The sequence below is a fragment of the Lipotes vexillifer genome, unplaced genomic scaffold (genome assembly GCF_000442215.2).
Source record: "Lipotes vexillifer unplaced genomic scaffold, Lipotes_vexillifer_v1.1 scaffold154, whole genome shotgun sequence".
NCBI lineage: Eukaryota > Metazoa > Chordata > Mammalia > Artiodactyla > Lipotidae > Lipotes > Lipotes vexillifer.
Window position 1 is genome coordinate 1,151,831 of NW_006783737.1, and position 21,666 is coordinate 1,173,496.

Sequence of the window (21,666 nt, forward strand, 5' to 3'; positions counted from 1 at the left end):
ATTTCACTTTCAGTGGCACGATGTGTTGACTTTTAGCAGTCTTCTCAAACAGTGCAAAGATTCATTCCTAAGTCCACTGCCTGCAAGGACCTTATTATTTAATTACAACTGTACAGAAGATGCGAATGCTTAACCTCACCATTTCTCCAGGAAGCACATTTCCTATAGAACTCTACCTGGGGCTTCTGCATTTAGGACACTATCTGAAAATAATCTGTACTATATTTCACCTGTGTAGCCTGAGATGATAAATCTTCCCTTGAAAAGTATGAGGGGAAAAGAAAGTAAGGAAAGTTTCAAAGGGCCTATATCACAGCGCTTATGTGAATTATTCTGGCAAAACATCGCAGCAAGAGACCTCTAGTTATTCAATTTTATCAGTTTTCCTGCAGTCAGCAATTACTTTAAAAGATTTTAGGGAATGAGCGGCTCAAATAGTCTGCCAAGGAGCACAAGCAATTATAAAATGTGCCACACAGAATAATGTTCAAGTCCAAAAAGTCAATAATGGTTTATTACATCCCCAAAGTGAATAAACTATGTATATAACCTATTCTATAGATATCCTTCCTTCTCATATTGCAAAGGGTTAGTATAAAAAAGATGATCTTTGTTTAAGAAAATGTTAGCATCACCTTCTTGGTCGTTGGCATTTACTCTATGCCTGCCCATCACCCCCTCCAGATGGATAAACCTGTTTTAACTCCAAGAATTTCCACGCATCATAAGGAGGGAAAGACCCAGCATTTTACATTCCCTTGGTCCTCTTTAAGTTATAAGGTAAAATGTTTCCATTCAGAGCAGTTGAGATATGTCCCACTAACAGGAGAGAGAAGAAAAATTATAGCATTATTCTGGGCTTTTTGAAGCAGTCCAGTGAGGGTGGTACCCAGTTTTAAAATAAGAAAGCATAAAAAGTTCCATAGTAGTCAGCTTTGATGAAATAACAAATAACCCTAAAATCCCAGAGACTTAAACAATAAAAATGTATGTCTAACTCATGAACTTATTTTTTATCGATGTTTCAAGTTCATGCTGTGAATTAATGATTTCAACTCTGCCCTGCTCTCGTCTCATTTGGGGACCAGGGTGAACAAGCTGGTCTAATTTATGGCATGTCATTCTGTGGCACAGAGAAAGAGCAAGAGAGATGGTGGAAACACTCAATGGTTCTAAAAGCTGCTGATGGGATGTGGCACATATCCTGTCTTCTCACTTTTTTTGGCCAAAACGAGAATCAGGCCAACTCCAAAGTCAACAAGGGTGGGTATGTCTAATGCTCCCAGGGAAACATTGCCCCTCACATGGTAACAGGCAGGAACATGTGATAATATATCCTACTACACTTCCTTGCAGTTAATTCTGCCACTATAAACACTGTTTTTCTTGAAAATTCCCCAACTAGCTTGAAAAGCAGGTCCAAAAAAGGAAATTCAATCAAGGATATCCATTGAACAAACTATTAAAATTGCTTTGTTTTCCATTATTTATTGTTGATTTCATCCCAACAGTGCTTTGACCATTGGCGGAATAAATACCTCACTGACCTCAAAACTCAAGAATAATGTAGATCTATTATTTACAAACTATTACTTATATTTATAAACTAGCATTTTATTAAAATCTCATATCATTCATTTGTTATTATAACTTATAAGCAGCTTTCATCATTTATTTGAACTAAACGACTTTGACATTATTCTAGCTTTCTACTCTGACTCTCATCATAGCCTAACTTCCTCAAAACATTGCTCATTTAGCCCATCCTGGGACACTGTCAATAAGTACACTCTCTCTTGTTCACTCCAGGTGCTAGAATTATGTAATATGGAGCCAGAAATTTGGAAGCCTTGTTGAAGGATATGCATGTATTTTTTGAGTAGGCAGGGCTAGTCCATGTGGGTGAATGGGGCCAGAGAGAGGAGAGGGGCTTGGGCAAAGGGCAAGGAGTTCTTTCCTGCACCAGAATGACTACAAAACATAGGCTCCGTAAGTCCTGGAGCTCATCCACAGAAAACTGGTAACATGTGTCACTTACAGGATGGAGCAAAAAACTGTGGGACTATGAAAAGACATGTTCTGTTCTTTCCCAGTGATATCATAGCTGAAGTAATGTGCTTAGAGTGAATCTCACCAAACCATGCCAGGAAAATCAATGGGCAGATATCACTGTGGGATTTCTCTGATGCAAGACAGATTGCTATAGTTCTCAGCATTGCTCTGAGTATGCGTTTAATGCAGAGAAGTTGCACACTTGAATTAACATGTACACAGTGGCACCAAAACCTCTCAGGTCTTTATTGGGGATGTGGATCTGAACCCATATTTGCAATTCTTCTAATTTTTCTAGGTGTTCTTTATTTCTTATACTATTTGTGATGAACTTCAGAGATCCATCCTCCACTCTAAATGAGAATTTCTACCACATCAACTCTGGGACATTTGCAATGACCAGAGGCTTATTACTTCATGATGAAATTTTCTCTACCATGGGACAACTCTGGGGATAATGTGTCAACACATCATGAAAAGTCCTCAATTTCTGAGCCTGTAAGAATATAAAATCATCAATTTCTCATAAAATAAGGATGTTTCTACAAATAAGTAATTCAAAACAGCTTCAGGTTTTGTATGCAATTTGGGGGTAATAAGATGGGGCTTAAGATGGAACTAAGTAAAAAATTCCATTATGCTAAGTTCAGCTAGATTCGGATTTGTGAGAAAACTCAACATTCTCCCCTGAATATATGCATAGACATGTGTTTATCCCTGGATAAGTATCATTAGTCATGATGGGAGAATTCTTACTGAGCTCACTGTGATGTCAAGCAGTTTTCCTTAGGCTCTACGCTTCATTAATCTCATGTAGTAAAACTCTGGGTTGGTCTGTGGCAGATTTTATAGTTTTGCTTACTCAAGATCGTTCGTACTCCTTTCTTTGTCTTCTTTTTACTACAAGAAGGAAAAATTCCACTTTCTCATATTGCCTCAGAGTGGTCACATGTCACTGTCCTGGCCAATGAAGTGCAGGTAAAAGTCTGCTAAGAATTTGGGGGAAAGTGTTTGTTTTCCTGGTAGATGTTGCTTCTTCCTTCTCCCTTCCTTTTCTACTATGTTTTACACCTCCTTCCTGCTTCTAGGAACTTGAATGTGATAGTAAATGATTCAGCAGCCATATTGTATCCATGAAGTAAAAATCAAGAAAATTACAGACACATCCACCGGACATTCTTGACCCACAGAATATATGCTCGGACTTGGAAATATTCTGACCTCTTGTTAAGAGAGAAGAATAAAATATCAAATTTTTTTAAGCCACTGTTTAGTAGGGTTTTCTGTAACTTACATATGAACACAAACTTTAACTGTTTACAGGTATAAATGATTATGGTCAAAGACCTAGCCTGACACCGTTCTTGGGACCCTTGGCCATTCTCAACCATTTTTTAAAAAAATTGAGTCATAGTTAATTTACAATGTTGTATTAGTTTCAAGTGTACAACAAATTAATTCAGTTATATATACATATATATATTCTTTTTCAGATTCTTTTGCATTTTAGGTTATTATACGATATTGAATATAGTTCCCTGTACTATACAGTAGGTTCTTGTTGTTTACCTCTTTTATACATAGTAGTGTGTCTGTGTTAATCCCAAACTCCTAACTTATCTTTCCATTCTCAACTTTTAAATGGTTAGTTTGGCCCACCAGATTAGACCGGGTCTTCAGTGGAGGACAGATAGGAGAGAGTGAAACCGATAAAGGGACAGATAATGTCTCGTCTGGAACAAGGATAATTGGGTGTCTGAGGTTTCTGAAAAGCCTGATTCCGTTACATGCATATCAAAACCCATTCTGTATTTCAAAGGTCTTTCAGATCTGAAAACAGAAAGTGCACACTGAAGAACACACTTATTAATTCAAAAATTAAAATAGGAAAGCAGTCCTTGCATCCCCCTGTAGTAAAGTTTATATTACCAGATCATTTTATAAAATGTAAACTAAGTAGCATGTTAAAGTTATCATGAACAAATAGTAATTTGCATCTTCGTTTAAAAACTACTCTTTTACATCCAGAGGAAGCAAAGCAGGGGGTGGGGAGGAACATATGTTTAGTAATTTGAAATTATGGGTTCTTTCAACTGCACAGTCCTAACTCTTGATTAAAGACTTCCTGGGATGTAATTCCTCTCTAATACTATAAAAATCAGCAGCAGCATAGGCTGAAAATTTTCAAAACATGAATTTAAAATCCTCAAAGGAATGTAAATCATAACCTGATTTGCTGTTCTTTTATTTCCTACTCTCAGCTCTTTCCATTCCTGTTTTTTAATTTTATTTATTTTTGTGGAAAAATAAAAAAACTTTAGGTATTGGTTAAAGCCAGGAACTATCTTGCCTCTTCAATGGCAAAAGAGCTATCTGGAAAAGTTATGAAACTTGGGTCAGGGGGAAAATGTGAAATCTACAATAGTCACAGTGTTCCATGATCCTGAAACTAAAAAGGCTGTCTTTCATCTATAAAACTCAATTACCTCAAAGTAGCATTCTCATTTACTCCTCCATGTAAATTCACTGAGTAATCAGTTCTCACAAGTCTGACCCATGAGAACACATTAAATACAGAATTCAACAAATAGATAAGCAAAGCTACTCGCCAAATTATAAATTGGCGAAGGAAAATAACTTGGCAGGCATCAATTTTGGAAAACCAAATTCTTATGGAAAAATCTCAACACAAGTTTTACTCAACTTCTCATTTGTCCCTACTTGATATGACCAGAAGAGCTTATTATATTTTTGTTTTCCGGCTTATCTAAACTCAGACCGAAATACTTTCAACGTCAATACAGCTCTTTGATATTTGGTGCATGAAATATGTAAATGATTTGGTATTTACTCAAGGCTAATTTGACATGTTTGGGAAAAGGATGCTTACTTCTGAGGAAGGTAAAGTTACAGTGGTGGTAACAGAAAGCTCTGATTTGGTTGTGTGCATATCACTGTATATAGTGTACACATATGGGTACACACACACACACACACACACACACACACACACACACAACTTGGCTATTTGGAAAACACTCATTTTCCTCTTACTTCATTATTGTTGAGAGTCAGACACTGTAAATCTCACCTCTACCGTCAACCCCTGTGATATACAATGGTGCCTATGTTAAAACTTTAGATATTGATAAAAGATTTTCAAAGACATGGTAAGTTTCTAAATTCATATCTCTATATCAGATTTGAGGCAATCACATGTTTTAAAACCTGCAGTACCTTCTTTCTCTGTAAACTTTTCATCAAGGTAGACAAGACAAATACTTTGGAAGCAGAGATGATATGTCAATTTTCAACAGGCTCACGAAATCCCCTTTCAGGATCTCACCCTTTCCCCTCCTCTCACATCACTCAATAATCAACTACAGCAGAGTTCTGCTAACAAGGCATAACATGATATAGAAACAGAATTGCTGAGAGTATGTACCCAAGGAAGTCCCAAAGTGAATCATTCTATTCCACTGAAAATCACTTGTATCTTTAATACAAACCCTATATATGAGTATTTAAAATCAATCTGAATATTTAACAAACATCTACTATCTTATATACTTGAAGAAGTATGCCGGATACTGTGGAGAACACACACATGGGTACATACGCAAGCAGGGAAGACATCACTTATATCCCTTTGGGACTGGTGATTAGTTTGAAGAGAGAAAATTCATGAAAAACATAAAGTGAAACAAAATACAAGATGACTGTAAAAATCCAGAGTTATCAGGAAAGATTTCTTAGAAAATATTAGATTCAGAGTAACGTTTGGATGGAAAGTGTGTTATTTTGCTGTAAAAAAGTACCACAGGCTGGGTGACTTAAACAGAAATTTATCTTCTCACAGCTGTTAGAGCTAGAAGTCTGAGGTCAAAGTGCTGGCAGGGTTGGTTCCTTCAGTGAATCTCTCTCCCTGGCTTACAGATGGCCATCTTCTCCTTGTGTCTTCACATGTGTCTTTGCTCTGTACCTCTCTGTGCCCGAACACCCTCTTCTTATATAAAGACACCAGTCACGTTAGATTAGGACCCACTCTAATGACTTCATTTTTAGCTTAATTACCTCTGTCTCCAAATAAACTCATATTTCGAGGTAGTTGAGGTTAGGACTTCAACATATAAATTATGGGGGGAAAACACAGCCCATAACAGGAAGAAAAGTCAGAAAGTCAGATGGAATTTATACTACAATCAAGTATATGATTTTAGGAAAAAACCATAAAAGTATATTGGCTTTTATTTATTATGGGATTTTATTGTGGTTATTGATATATATGATCCATTGCCAGTCACATAAGAGTTTTTCTCATTGCGTGGACCAAACCAAAAAGCTCGGATTTTTAATACCATGTAAATCAATCTTTCTTAAGAGTGCAAATACTGTCTCCTGAAAAAATCCTACACGTTTTTTTGTAGGAAGGAAATTAGTTTTTAGAGCTTATACATTACTTCATTGATTGAAGGATTCTTTTATTCACTCAGCAAACATTTATGAAACACCTAATTTTGTGCTTAGCAATGACCTCTATTAAAAGAATTAAAATACAACTCAAATGTGACGGTTGACTCATTATATAGATGGCAAGGCTAGAACTAGCAACCAGTTCTGCAGTATCACCCCGTAGCTTGCCTCGCTCACTATGCAATGCTGTCTCTATGACACTTGGTTTCCACTGGGGACCCACTGAAAATTACTGAACTGAGAAGACAGTCTCAATATAAAATATCTTGAGGAACTAAAGTTGTGCTACATGCATAATCGATCAGGCCAATGACTAGTCCAATCACTGAAAAGAACCAAATAAATCGTGGACATATACAAATGATAACAATACCCAACTGTGGGGGAGCATGTGTCTTTTTGAATTATGCCTTTCTCTGGGTATATGCCCAGTAGTGGGATTGCTGGGTCCTGTAGTAGTTCTATTTTTAGTTTTTTAAGGACCCTCCATACTGTTCTCCATAGTGGCTGTATCTGTTTCCATTCCTACCAACAGTGCAAGAGGGTTCCCTTTTCTCCACACCCTCTCCAGCATTTATTGTTTGTAGATTTTGTGATGATGGCCATTCTGACCAGTGTGAGGTGATATTTCATTGTAGTTTTGATGTGCATTTCTCTAATAATTAGTGATGTTGAGCATTTTTTCATGTATTTGTTGGCCATCTGTATGTCTTCTGCTCATTGCAGCACTATTTACAATAGCCAGGACATGGAAATAACCTAAATGTCCATCAACAGAGGAATGGACAAAGAAGATGTGGTACATATATGCAGTGAAATATTACTCAGGCATAAAAAGGAATGAAATTGGGTCATTTGTCGAGATGTGGATGGACCTAGAGACTGTCATACAGAGTGAAGTAAGTCAGAAAGAGAAAAACAAATATCGTATATTAATGCATATATGTGGAATCTGAAAAAATTGGTAAAGATAATCTTATTTACAAAGCAAAAATAGACACAGATGTAGAGAACAAACGTACAGATACCAAGGGGGAAAGGGGGTGGGATGAATTGGGAGATAGGGATTGACATGTATACACTATTGATAGTATGTATAAAACAGATAACTAATGAGAACCTACTGTACAGCACAGGGAACCCTACTCAGTGCTCTGTGGTGACCTAGAGGGGAAGGAAATCCAAAAATTAGGGGATATATGTATACGTAGAGCTGATTCACATTGCTGTACAGTAGAAACTAACACAACATTGTAAAGCAACTATACTCGAATAGAAATTTAAAAAAACAAAACAAAACAAAAAACTAACTTTTATTCTGTGCTGTCTATGGCCAAACCTAATATTGTCTGCCTTCTAGCCATCATTTGATTTATTTCTCAAAATGACCCTGTGAATTAGGTACGATTACCCCTGACATTTTTATAGATAAGAAAGGTGAAGCTTATAGAGTTTAGGAAAAATACCTAAGATTATAGCTGCAGATACTTATGCTTCAGGTTCTATATTAGCCATTGCTACGGGAGGCACATAGTAAAGAGATAAAGTCATATACTCTTCTTTTCTCAATCAAAAAAGAAGAAAATGTGGTGCAGGGGGAGGAATGCTATGAATTTGTGGTTGATTGTATTTTCATGTACATATGATGAATGCAGCCATCTCGTGTGTACAGGATTGAGCAGAGAAATCTGATTTATTGTTATATTTAAATAGTGGAATTCATTGAATTTTACCAGTTGAGGTCTTTATTTTTTTATTTATTTTTGGCTATGTTGGGTCTTCGTTGCTGCACGTGGGCTTTCTCTAGTTGCAGCAGGCGGGGGCTACTCTTCCTTGCGGTGCACAGGCTGCTCATTGCAGTGGCTTCTCTTGTTGGGGAGCACGGACCCTAGGTGCTCAGGCTTCAGTAGTTGTGGCATGCGGGCTCTAGAGCGCAGGCTCAGTAGTTGTGGAGCACGGGCTTAGTTGCTCTGCGGCATGTGGGATCTTCCCAGACCAGGGTTCGATCCCATGTCCTCTGCATTGGCAGGTGGATTCTTAACCACTGCGCCACCAGGGAAGCCTCCAGTTGAGGTCTTTAGATGTAGACATAAAACATGTTTTGTTTTATCTTAACCTAATGTCAGGACAATCTACTACATGTCGAAAAAAGCATATAATGTTTCAAGTTAATTTAATCTTTTCTAACTTTATACTACTGAATAGGAGCAACTATATGACCCGACTGTGTCATGAAAATTAAAAATAAATAGATTTCACTGAAAACTAGACTCTTTCAGAGGCTCACTTAGGCATAGCCTCTGTACACTTTGAATAAAAAGATGCACTGTCTTGTTGCTATTTTCTATTAATGGTGTTTTTTTATAAACATTGAAGCCTGATTATTCAAAAATATATGCGTTATCTATCTTTCTAATAGACATAGTAGGCTACAAATAAAAAGAAATAAGAATTTCCAGATGCTGTGGGAGACCTTATATGTCTAAGTGTAGCAAACGATGCTGTTCCTATTTTCAATATATTTACCAGACTTACTATCTACATAAACAGACTGTGTGTTTAACCTTTTCCTAAAGGCTTTCAATTTTGCTAAGCAGAACTCAAAGACTGTCTAGCCAGACTTAAAAAGTCATTTGAAGTAAATGGATTCTTGGTGATAAATAATGATGACTTTTTAAAGTAGCTTTTTTTTTTCTGGCTGGAAGTACCATTTTGTGTCTCATTTTAAGTCCAGTGACTTTTTCCCATATAACAAGGAAAAACTTCTGCAAATTTGGCCTGACTTATTTGGTCCTTCTACCTCTGTTTCTTTCCAGTGATTTTGTGCCAATGGTCTCTACCCTGAGTTCTGGGGTTTTCTTTCCTTTTCTTTTCTTACAACCTTTGTTTCCCATGCTTTTTCATAAAATTGTTTTCAAATACCTTTGAATACCTTTACTTTAAAATGAGATCATAAAATTGACTCAATTAGGCACAGGAAAATCCTTTTTTAAAAAATCTGGGTCTTATCTAAATGATATCTTTAAAGTATTTTCTTAAAAACCTGTATCGATGCCCTCATTTAAATATCTTTATCTGAAATCTGACTCCCCTTCCTTTGGTCATGGGAAAGTCATGGAGGCAAAATTCAACACAGCTCAGAATCCAAATAGAGTCATTGACCGGAATCTTTTCCATTTAACCATTTACATCAGCCCCAATGTAATGCTCATTCGACTAATGCGCCACAGACAGCCGGTCCCAATCATTCAATCCCATCTCAAAGGCACTGGGAAGACTCGGCACCAACCCCAGGCCCTCTAACACATGTAAAAATATTTGAAAAACACTGACACAGGTATCAAGGAAAACCTCCCACCTAAAGCCCCTGTGAAAGGGTACATATTGGTGGACCATGTGTCCTCTGTCCCTTTACCCTAGAGCAGGCGATGCCGACGTGGATCAGAGCATGACGGAGGAGGAGGCTGCCTCGCCTCCCTGAATTTGAACTTGAAGCGCCATGACCATCTGAAACGGATCTGAACCTGGAAAGCCACAACACAGAATGCAGCTGGAGAAACACATCAGTAGAAACAGAGGCAGAGGGAAGATTAGATAGATAGAGAGGTAGAGAGATACAGAGAAACAGAGATGATAGATACATAGATAGATAGATAGATAGATGAAGAGAAGAAAGCTGTCTGCTACAGGAAGAAACACACATCCAGAAAGCACTGAGCCATAGCTATGAGTGAGCATTTGAGTGAGAATGTGTGGATGCTCTGGCTGTGGTCCCCAGGGCACCCTGGGTTTATTCTGAGGCTCTCTCGTATCCCCTCATTTGTTCCCTGGGTGCCAGCTGTTCTCTTGGTGCAGTTCCATTGCACCGCCTACTTCATCTGTCTGAAATGCTCTTCCCCCAGGTCTCCACGGGCTTGCCCCAGCCTCCTTCAGGTATTTACTCAAATAATATCAGCCCAGTCAGGCCTTCCCTGGCAGCTCTCTCATACGTCTTTGTTCCCAAGTGAAAGTTCTCTACTTTTGTCTTCCCTTTACCACTATCTTATATTTTACATAGTTTACTTGTTCCCTTACTTTTTGGTACAATTCCTAAACAACACTGTGAGCTCCTGAAGGCATGGGCTCTGATCTGCTTCATTTCCGGCCATATTTCCAGCTCCTAGCCCACTGGAGGCATACTCCATTTTTCACATTAATAAATAAATTTAAAGCCAAAGTATCATGGACTGTTTATAGTTACTCATTTATTGTCAGGGGCCTGAGAGAATAAAAATGATTTTTCAAAAACAGACTTCTATATATGTGTGTATAGGTTCACAAGGTCAAGTTCAAGGGTGTTGAACCTGGGCGGCAGCATAAGGTCTGGCACTTACACAATTTCTGGGCTTCGTTTAATGATCAGTAGTTACTGTGTTGAAATTCTTAATAATTTTTCAACAAGGAGCCCCACATTTTTATTCTGCACTAAACCCCAGTAAACAGTCCTACGTATATGTGAACATCACAGCTGGGGTTCACATCCTAAATGTTACTTAGCATCCTGTTTGCGTGAATTGAATAAATTTATATGGAAAGCATTCTATATTCTTAACTTATCTGCCTTACCTACCCAGAGGAAGTTCAGAGAGGCAGCACTGCTGTGTTACTAATGCACGGACTCTAAGTCAGTAGAGCTGGACTATGGTTCCATCTCAGCCTGTGGCTTAGCTGCGTAACTGCTCACTTCACTTTCCTGACTTGTAGAAGGAGGCACTTGAGCTAAACAATCTCTAAGTAACCATTCAGCTCTTCTGTGTTTTAATGCTTTCCTAAATAACATCATTACATCTTTAAAAGTATCATAAAACATTTTCGCCCCACGTCTTCAGCAAACTCTTTTACGCAAGGACGGGGAGGATTAAAGAAAGCGCAAACCCACTTCTCATTTGACATTTTTGCAATATGAATTCTTGTTCTGATTTATGGGTCCTTAAAAAGATTCAGTTTTCCATATTTATTTCTGTGCTTTCCAACTAGGTACTCCCACCTAAACCCAAGCAACCAATAAATTGATTAAATGTACTCTCATTTTCTTGGCTACATTCACATGATCAAAGAACTTAATCCCAATGTAGTCTGCGATTTCTTGAACTGATTTTAGTGAAATTCAAAGAGCTGTAGGAAGCAAGACCTCTCTGTGGCTCAAGAACATTTGAGGGTTGCCAAACAGGTTATTCAAGGCAACTTCAATGTAGATAACAACACTGAAAACTCATTTCTCTACATATGTCCACCAGAATTTTAAGCTCTTAAAAACATCCCGACTATTGTTGTTCAACTGACTAAGAAATCTATGTGTTGAGGAATATTTAATAAAACTGTCTTTTCTTCATAATTATAATCAATTTTGCTATTACATGACAAATGTATTTCAAAAAAAAACCTTGCTGTGCAAAATTGTGTGATAAAAGCTGTAGGGCTTATGAAAACAATAAAGTTAGGTGCACAACACCCAAACATTTCAACAATGACACATAGAAAAGAACAGAAACCAGTGAAGAGCAACACGGTTTACATGTGTTGAATGGTTTAGAAAGTGAATAAAGACTACAATAACTATGGCACTTTACTTTGAAAAAGCCCTGAATTTTGTTCGTAGAACTGGTTATTGGAAGGGGTGCAGCTTGTGAGTCACTGTGACGTGGTGGAAGGAGGGTTATCTGAAAATGGAGGGAAAGTTGTGACACGAGGTATAGATGGGATGTGGCTCTTAACACAAGCGACGAACTGAGTTTTTGAGGCAGGGCCAGCTTCCTGGGTGTGTGACCTGTATGCAATCCCTCAGGCCCCAAGCTTAGAAGGGCACCATATTGGTTTAACATTCTGCTGTGGCCATCTTGAAATTCTTAAAATTTTTGCATCAGGGAGTCTCATATTTATATTTTCACCAGGTCTGGAAAATTTTGTAGTCAGTCAAGGTTTGAGGGGTGTCTTTTCGTGTATTCTTACAGGGCACCTCTCAGCTAGATGCAGCTTTCTACATTAAGGTCAGAATGTTTCTATCAGATGAAATTCTGCATAAGCAAATTCAAAATTCTCAGTATATTCAAATTTCCCCCTGATACATCCATCATGTTGGAACAAAAAAAAAAAATCATGGTTTCAAAATAAGCATGATAGCAGAACTGGCTGTACTTAAGTTTTAGGAAATTATTACTAATCTGAGGTGAAGCAAGAGAGACAGAGATCGCACACACAATGAAGGAAGCAGCGCGTTCCCTATAAATCCAGGCTAGTCTCACCATGGGACCCCACATCGTAAGTGGAGAAAGTCAAGGTGTACTAACTCCTCCAAAGATAAGGTTGGAACCCCAAAGAGAAAGAGGAAATTTGCATCAAAAATGATGTATGCTATTTACTGAAGGTTGCTCTGGTTGCAGATCTATTTACAATAGCCCGGAGATGGAAACAACCTAAGTATCCATCATCGGATGAATGGATAAAGAAGATGTGGCACATATATACAATGGAATATTACTCAGCTATAAAAAGAAACGAAATTGAGCTATTTTTATAATGAGGTGGACAGACCTAGAGTCTGTCATACAGAGTGAAGTAAGTCAGAAAGAAAAAGACAAATACCGTATGCTAACACATATATATGGAATTTAAGAAAAAAAAATGTCATGATGAACCTAGGGGTAAGACAGGAATAAAGACACAGACCTACTAGAGAATGGACTTGAGGATATGGGGAGGAGGAAGGGTAAGCTGTGACAAGGCGAGAGAGAGGCATGGACATATACACACTACCAAACCTAAGGTAGATAGCTAGTGGGAAGCAGCCGCATAGCACAGGGACATCAGCTCGGTGCTTTGTGACCGCCTGGAGGGGTGGGATAGGGAGGGTGGGAGGGAGGGAGACGCAAGAGGGAAGAGATATGGGAACATGTGTATATGTACAGCTGATTCACTTTGTTATAAAGCAGAAACTAACACACCATTGTAAAGCAATTATACTGCAATAAAGATGTTTTTTCTTTTTACTCTTTCTCCCAGGAATTTTAGCCTGAGGCCTTGGGAAAAGAAGTGGAAGGAGGAAATTTTTTTTAACCTTCTGGGCAACTTGCTAGAGCATATGGTGGACAAGTCAGGGAGAGCATCTCCTATCGGGAAAGGAGCCCTGGCGCAGGGCAAGAGGCAGCCAGACAACCAGAGTTCACACAGGAAACAAGGAAGCAGGAGGACACCTTTCAATCTGAGACAGGAGACAGCCATCAGACAAAGGATTGGAGAACTGAGAACACAGCAGAAGCAGGACTCACACCTCCAGCATAGGACACCCTAGTCCAGCAGAATTTTAGACAGTCTGAGGGTTTTCATTTCCATAGACAGTGGCTGAGCTGAGAAAATATTCTTTTATCACTTTTTTTTTTTTTTTTACTAATCCTCAGGCTAATGTTGCAGATATAAAATCCCAATTTTGAAATTTCTCCTATTTAATGGAAAGTAGGGAAGATCTTCTTTGTCATAGAAGAAATAATATTCATCCTTTTAAATTTCTCTCACCATAATACATACGGTGAAATAAAAATGTATAGCTGAGTACAGGTAGATGATATATATAGTCCTTGTAAAATTTCCACCCGATGCATTTTATTTTTTACAGAATAAGGAAAATTCCAAACAGAATGTTTAAGTTAACTCTAAACCACAAAGGACAAATAACGTGATAGAAAACATTCTGCCCAAAACACCTTCGCTCAGAGTTTGAGTCTCCCTCCATCCGCATGTTACCTAGAGACTTTAACTCTATCATTTAATCTCAATCCCAGGATTAAATTTTCTCTCTGGAAATCCCCATCTCTTAGTTATGCCTTATGAATAGATTTATCTCCTTCATATATATAGGCCAGCTCTCAGCTCTTGGTTTTTTTAAAAGCACTACTTTGTGATGATAAAGGCTACTGATGTGTTGATTTACGTCTTTTGTTAAACCATTCACGGTGAGCTTTGGCTCCTTTTCTGCACATCTGGTTATCAGGTGCTATTAAGAAGTTCATTACCATAATTTATTATTTATGTGAGTGTAACTTTACACATGTGGTTTTTCTCTAAGTGCTGCACACCTGCCATTTTATTATTTCTTTATTAAAGATCATTTTTGTACTTTTACAGGAAAATCAGGAAGAAGCTGGTTTTATTCTCCTTTCTTCATCTTGCATTTCCATTCACAATGAAACAGCTCTTAGTGCTTCTGGTGTGAAACCGAGTTCCAGATAACAGGGAGTGAAATTCAGACATACAAAACCCTCCTTTTGAAATGAAAATCTTCATTTCAATACTACAGTTAAGCCCACAGTGTTTCAAATGTACTTTAAAATGAGGCAATCAGTTTCTTCCCCTGAGATGTATTATTTTAATCTCTTAAATCTCCTCATATTCGCTGTGTTGCTAGTTACTGAATTTCCCATTAGCTTGTCCACTGCTAGCTCTCGGATCAGACAAGGCCAGTGGGAGAAAATTCACTGTATTGGCAATTCTCCACATGTATGCTCTGAGAAGTTATACCTATGTCTGCAAGACAGTGGAAAGAGAAAAAGAAAAGAAACTAGATTTCTTGTACTCAAGTACTAACTCAAGAGTTAGTACTAACTCAGTATTAACTTGGAGAATATTAACTCTGAGAAAGTATTTCTTCTAATAAATATTACTAAAAAGCCTCGGTCACTCGGGCTGGGGGAGAGAGTAGGGGGATCATTCAGAAAAATCATCCAGCACTCTAAGTCTCTAATTTGAGGATGAAAGTCTGTGTGTGTGTGTGTGTGTGTGTGTGTGTGTGAGAGAGAGAGAGAGAGAGAGAGAGAGAGAGAGAGAGAGAGAGAGAGAAAGAAGAGAAAAGGGAGAGACAGATTCTAAAATAGGGAGGGTGGGAGTGAGATGCAAGAGGGAGGGGATATGGGGATATATGCACACATATAGCTGATTCACTTTGTTATACAGCAGAAACTAACACACTATTGTAAAGCAGTTGTACTCCAGTAAAGATGTTAAAAAAAAATTGATTCTGGATCTATTTAACCTATACCTTATCAATTTCTCTTTCCTGTCTCTTTGAACAAATTTTACTTAGCCTTCTTTTTTTTGAGTTACGCAGCCCTCTCACTGCTGGGGCCTCTCCTGTTACGGAGCACAGGCTCCAGACGCGGAGGCTCAGCGGCCATGGCTCACAGGCCCAGCCGCTCCGCGGCATGTGGGATCCTCCCGAACCGGGGCATGAACCTGTGTCCCCTGCATCGACAGGCAGACTCTCAACCACTGTGCCACCAGGGAAGCCCTAGTCTTCTTAAAGCTTCATTTGCCTCACCTGTCAAGTGGTTGTCATCATGGAGCCCAATTTGTGAGCTTGTTAGATATCAAGGACCTTAGCACAGTGCCTGGGACATGGTAAGTTCTCAACAAATATTAGCAATTAATACTGCTGTAAATATTTGTGAGAGTTCTATTATGATGTGACACGTGCAATTGTGTGACAGCAGCAAGAGGTATTTACTTCTCCTTTTACTCTGAAACTGTCTTTCAAGCAAGCTGACACTGGTTTTCCAAATTTGCCATCTAATAAGAATCATGTGGGAACTTGCTGATGCTGATTCCAAGGGCTCCACCAAGAAGATTCTGATTTGGTAGGTTTGGGGTATGTGCAAGGATTCTTATTTGGGGGGACATAACTCAAGTGATGCTAATTATCAACCAAGTTTGGGAAACACGGCTCCCACAAGATTTATCATGGATAATCCCACTTTTATGGGTTTATTTTAATAAAATTATAAACTATGCAATGACTGTGGCAAAGACAGTGGTGTTCAGGAAATATTCCACATGCCCGGACAATTCCTAGCCTCCCTTGAAGTAAGGTAGAGGTCATGTGACTAATCTTGGCAAATGAGTTGTGAATAAGTGGGCGTGGACCACCTCTAGGTCACTGCAGTTAAAGATACAGGAACCCCCTTCTTAAGGTGAACCTTGACAGCATGTGTTAACTAGTAATGCCACATCATTGACAGGAGCCCTTGGCAGCCTGGCTCTTAAGTAATTATGTAGAGCACAGACCCAATCTCAACCTCTTCCCCCTGGAGCCATCTTATTCATGTAGCATGAGCAAGAAATAAAACGTTCTTGAAATGAATCACCACCCTATTACAATGGGAGAATTCTTTATTCATCAAATATAGCCTGAAATAAAGGAACAGGCACAGGGAAACGACTGTTCAATAAACATTTTTTGATCACACATGGAAAAAAAGATAACACACAGGAGTACCGCCCAGTGAGATGAAAAACAATATTGACTCATCAAATCATAAATAAGTGAAGGAAGTGTAGTTGTCAGCAGTATATGAAGTAAAGGGTGAAGGTGGCAGGAGATGGGTGGAAGAGGGGAGATTGGTTATTTCCAAGGAAAATAGCTACTAACCCACTCTTTGCACTCTGACCAACCCTTTACTCATCAAAGGGACTTTTGCTTTGAGTAATCAACAGTTGTTTTGGAAAACCACAATAAAATGAAGAATCTACTAGATTTTAAAAATTCGGACGGGTGTCTGGTTTCCAGAAAACAGCTTCAAATATTTAAGCTGCTAACATTAGACCAACAATGAACTTAATGGTAATTGAAAACATCTTTTCAATAAATAAAAACACATTCTGCACACTTTATTTAAAAAGTTTACTCATGAGCTAGACTAACACAGATGTGGTTTAGAGACATTCTATAGCTAAAGAAAAATGCCAAAGAGGAAATGAACTGATATGATTTAAAATGCAATATTATTACCATCGTAAATTATGTCAGCCACGGCTGCCTCAAGTTGAATTTTACTTGATTTAAAGCCAAACAAGGCCACTGAATTATTTTCAGTTAATTATGAGTTAGCCATATGTTGCAATGAGAACAATGTGCTAATCAGTCAACATTGACACGGTGGTGACAATTAAGATGGTTGGTTTCTATCCTGCTGGACAAAATGTATCTCAGAGATAGAAGAATAGAAACGTCATATATTTTGGTAGAGAAAATCTTATTAACTGATTTGGGAAATTTCAAAAAGATGCTAAGTCTGGCTACGGAAAAGATTCAACATGGAAGTTTATGGTTTAAAAAAGGTTTAACATCCTTCTGAATGGTGTGATAAGTCAGCAGTTTGGAAAATCTTAAAGTATGAAACATATCCCTTCTGCAGAAGTAAACTTCTCATCTGCTCTGTACCAAGGGCATAGCGATAATACTTGGAATGTATTCAATATATAATTGAGCAATCTTATAGAACAATGGCATAGTGAAATCCTATATTAAAATATAAAAATACTCTGCTGTATTATGAAAACATAAAATGTAAGAAATACATTTTAATAAAACACACACATGTATACACACACACATACACACACACACACACACCCCAGAAGTAGTCTGTATTTAAAACCAAAAGACACAAGCATTACAAAACTGAAAGATGGATTTTTATAAAGACATTTAAGGAACATAGACTTTTTGTTACTTTTGTAATTATCTACTGTAAGCATTCAGTTTTAGAGCTGTGATACCGAAGTTTTCTTCTCTTTTACAATAATCCATGTAGTCAATGTCTGAAGCAATAGAGGAAAATCAGGAAGTAGGATGACTTAGCCATACATTTGGTGCATTTAAGCCATTCCTCAGATGAGGGGATGTCTCAACTGAACTCATATGCCCATAATTCAAACTCTGCATGTTGTAAAAACACTATACAAATCAGCCCTCTTTCAGAAGGATGCAGTGTGGATAATGAATGATTTGTAACTATTCAAACACGTAAATCCTTGTCTACCTTAATTTTTAAACATGCGTTGATGTTTTCCAGTTGATGGTGCTAATATTGAAACATTTTCAATAACTCCTAGAATAGTTAATTATAATATTTGAAGCATGATAAATTTGTCAAGTTATTTTAAGAATAAAATGGACTCGCAAGTAGTGCCAGGCGTGAATTTTTCACCTTCTTCCAGCCAAAGTGTAATTAGAGATGTTGGGTTTACCAAGGCTCCTTGGACATCTGTTTTGCTAAGCCCTCTCTTTAAAGCCTTAATCTTTGCCTCCCTAATTATACATTTTATCAAAGCACTTTTGCTACTCTCTCCTAAGCCCTGTACAATTGAGGATATTCCGATTGTGATGAATATGTGAGGCTCATTGATTTCACTGAGAAATTTCTACCAGGGCAGAATTTAGCTGTACAATTCTTGATATTACTTTTTATGATCAATTTATTAACCTATGACTTTTCTAGCCCCATGCCTATCATTTTTATTTATTTTACTAAGATACATACATGCATACATATACACATATATATTTATATATGTATATATTTACACATAGGCACAACATGCATATATATATACATATGTGCATATATATGGATAAAAAATTGGATTCTATGCTCAATAAAATTAAAAAAATGGTGACTAGGGAAATAAATCAATTAAAATAGATATTTATAAATGTCAGCCAGCTTACTTTAGATGTAGAAAAGTTAAATGTTAACTTTTCCACAATATATTTTTGTGTGTGTATATTCTTTTGATTATTTTCCCTAAGGAACCAGAACAAGATTAAAATTTTTATGTAAAATAGAAATCTCTTTTTAACAATAAATGAGCAATAAGCTATTTCCTATGTTTAATTACAATATCATGAAAAATATACATGTAAAGAATAAGATAAAATAATTTGGGAAAAGAAAATCATATATTAATTTTGAATACATTAATTATCATGGCATGTGTAGTAACCATAAAGATTACAGTAAAGGGGTTATAGGCCATTTCTCTCTTATAATTTGTCTTCCTAGAATAATTTCTCTGAAAACAGAATGACCTATCAGAATATCCTAGAATGTCTTTTTCCTCCTGGGTACCAAAAATATATTGAGACTAGGGATCCCTCAACACCTGAGCTCCACTGTCTTTTACATAAAATGAGAGGATCAAACTCAGTGATGATCAAGCGGCATTACAGAGCCCAGAGGTCCATGCATGTGTGTCCAAGGTGCTTCTTGAGGGCCTGAGCGGGTTGCTGAGCCCTCCTGCTGCTGCTCTAACCAGAAAAATGTTGCTTGTATTGGTTTCATTTTTTTCAATTCATATTTATTGAGCACTTCCTTGTGCCAAGAACTTTTCTAGCCGCTGAGGACACAGAGATGACATAGGCAGACCTAAGCGCCTTCACAGACCTTGTTAAATTAATTTTTTAAAGGTTTATGTAGCTAAAGAAAGGAATTTGAAAGCTCCTGGACTCTATGTCTAATCTTCCTTCTAACTTTAAAATTTCTTTAAGTAAAAACTGAGTAAGTAAAAACTTGGCAAGCCATTATCAATAGTCAAGTTGAATCCCTGGATTTGCAATAAGATTTCTTTTCCTTCATGACTTCCATCTATCCTCCATGTTACCCCAGTAACCTCTGTGCTCTTCTGGTGTGGCCTAAGTATAATTTTAATTCTGGTATGGCTTTTAGACAGTTCCCATTCTATGCATAAGACTATTATAAAATGTTTAAGCGAATGTAATTCAAAGGAGGTTAAAACTTTCAACCCATTTCAGCAGAAAATAAACAAACTGTAACTGTGGAAGTTGATGATGATGTGTTATTTCCTTTTGGTTAAGTGATCACACACTGGAGAATAATCATAGGTATTTTACTAAAGTTAATAATTACTTATGATTCGAAAAAAAAAGAGGGAGCAAGTTAATGGTGTTGAAAGTTCATGACTAGTCCTACATACCTCAAAAACGTGTTCTTTGGTTGTGGGAATTGTGGTTTGTGTTTCTTTAATCTCTGGGTATTCATAAAATGGTATTTTAAGGGAGCACTTGTTATTTCAAGAAATGACTGATATATTATTTAGTATGGTTCTTGCCTGTGCGTTTACTAGTTATATTTGAAGGATCCGTCTAACATTGTATGTTATTAACAAGAAACACTTCTTCTTACCCTCCGTAATCTGTTTCTTTGACTCTCGCAACTTGAGAAAATATTTAGCCATCTAACCAGAACTTTAAACACTGAAACTAAGTTGATTTTTCTACCAGATGTGTTTTCCCCCCAATGTAAAATTGTAGGCGATTGTTTCTATTTAAAAAAAGACTGATCACCGGTCTAATGACACATATTATAAGACACAACCAACTTTCCCTTGGTTGGTAAAAAATAAAAATTTCATAATTGCTCACCTCCAATAAATTTTCATTGAAATATTCAATACATCCTCTTCCCCCCACATTAATTATAGTCTGCTAATTAAGAATTTATATTCTGAACTACATAACAATTCAAATTATTATTTTTATAACAACAAAATAATTATTATTATAACAGCAAAAAATTGTTATTTTTATAGAATGGGCCAATTAGCTGCATTTATGTTTTGAAAAGGAAGTGAGAATAGAAGAGCTTATCTGACAGAGATTTTAATTCAATTTCTTACCTGTTTCACAAAACAAAGTGAAACTCAAAAGGCTAAAGAGACAAATTTCTTACGTAAAAATAAAAAAGCAATTAAAACACAGATGACATATTTTTACATACATACATGTTTATGTGTTTATATTGAGATGGCCCTTCTTCAAATACCCAAGAAAGCTTGGGCAGAAATCGGGATTTTGCTTCTCCCCAGTCTGGATTTCCTTTAGTTCAGTTACTATTTACTATGCAGTTACTATGTACCAGGCACCATAGACCATCCATGTTAGCTCATTTGGTCACTGCTAATGAGCTAATAAGTAGCTGATTTTACTTTCTTTTCCTCTTTTCATAGATGAGGAAATTGAGGATCAGATTCAGTAAATGAACAGGCTTAGAGAGAAGGTCAGGAGACAATGTGAAACCTGTCTTTGTAACTCAGAACATCCCTCTATGAATATTCCCGTGTCACACAGCAGGTTGTATAAATGCATGGATTGAGGTCCTTGTACATAAAGTGTTGTTCTAGAAATTTCAGGGGAACCTGTGTTATAAAGAGTTTTCTTTTCTAGGGTAACTGCACTGGATGGCATGTGATCTACGTAAGAGCATTTGTATGGCGGCTGCCCAAACAACCCATTAAAAACACAATGGTTAGGGAAAG

The 21,666-nt window shown here is 37.3% G+C and overlaps 1 protein-coding gene across 1 annotated transcript in view; it reads right to left on the reverse strand.

The window, feature by feature from the left end:
* The window catches only part of GPC6 (glypican 6), a 1,088,719-nt gene that overhangs the window by 729,663 nt on the left and 337,390 nt on the right, over positions 1–21,666 (reverse strand). The gene's annotated exons all lie outside the window — the stretch shown is intronic.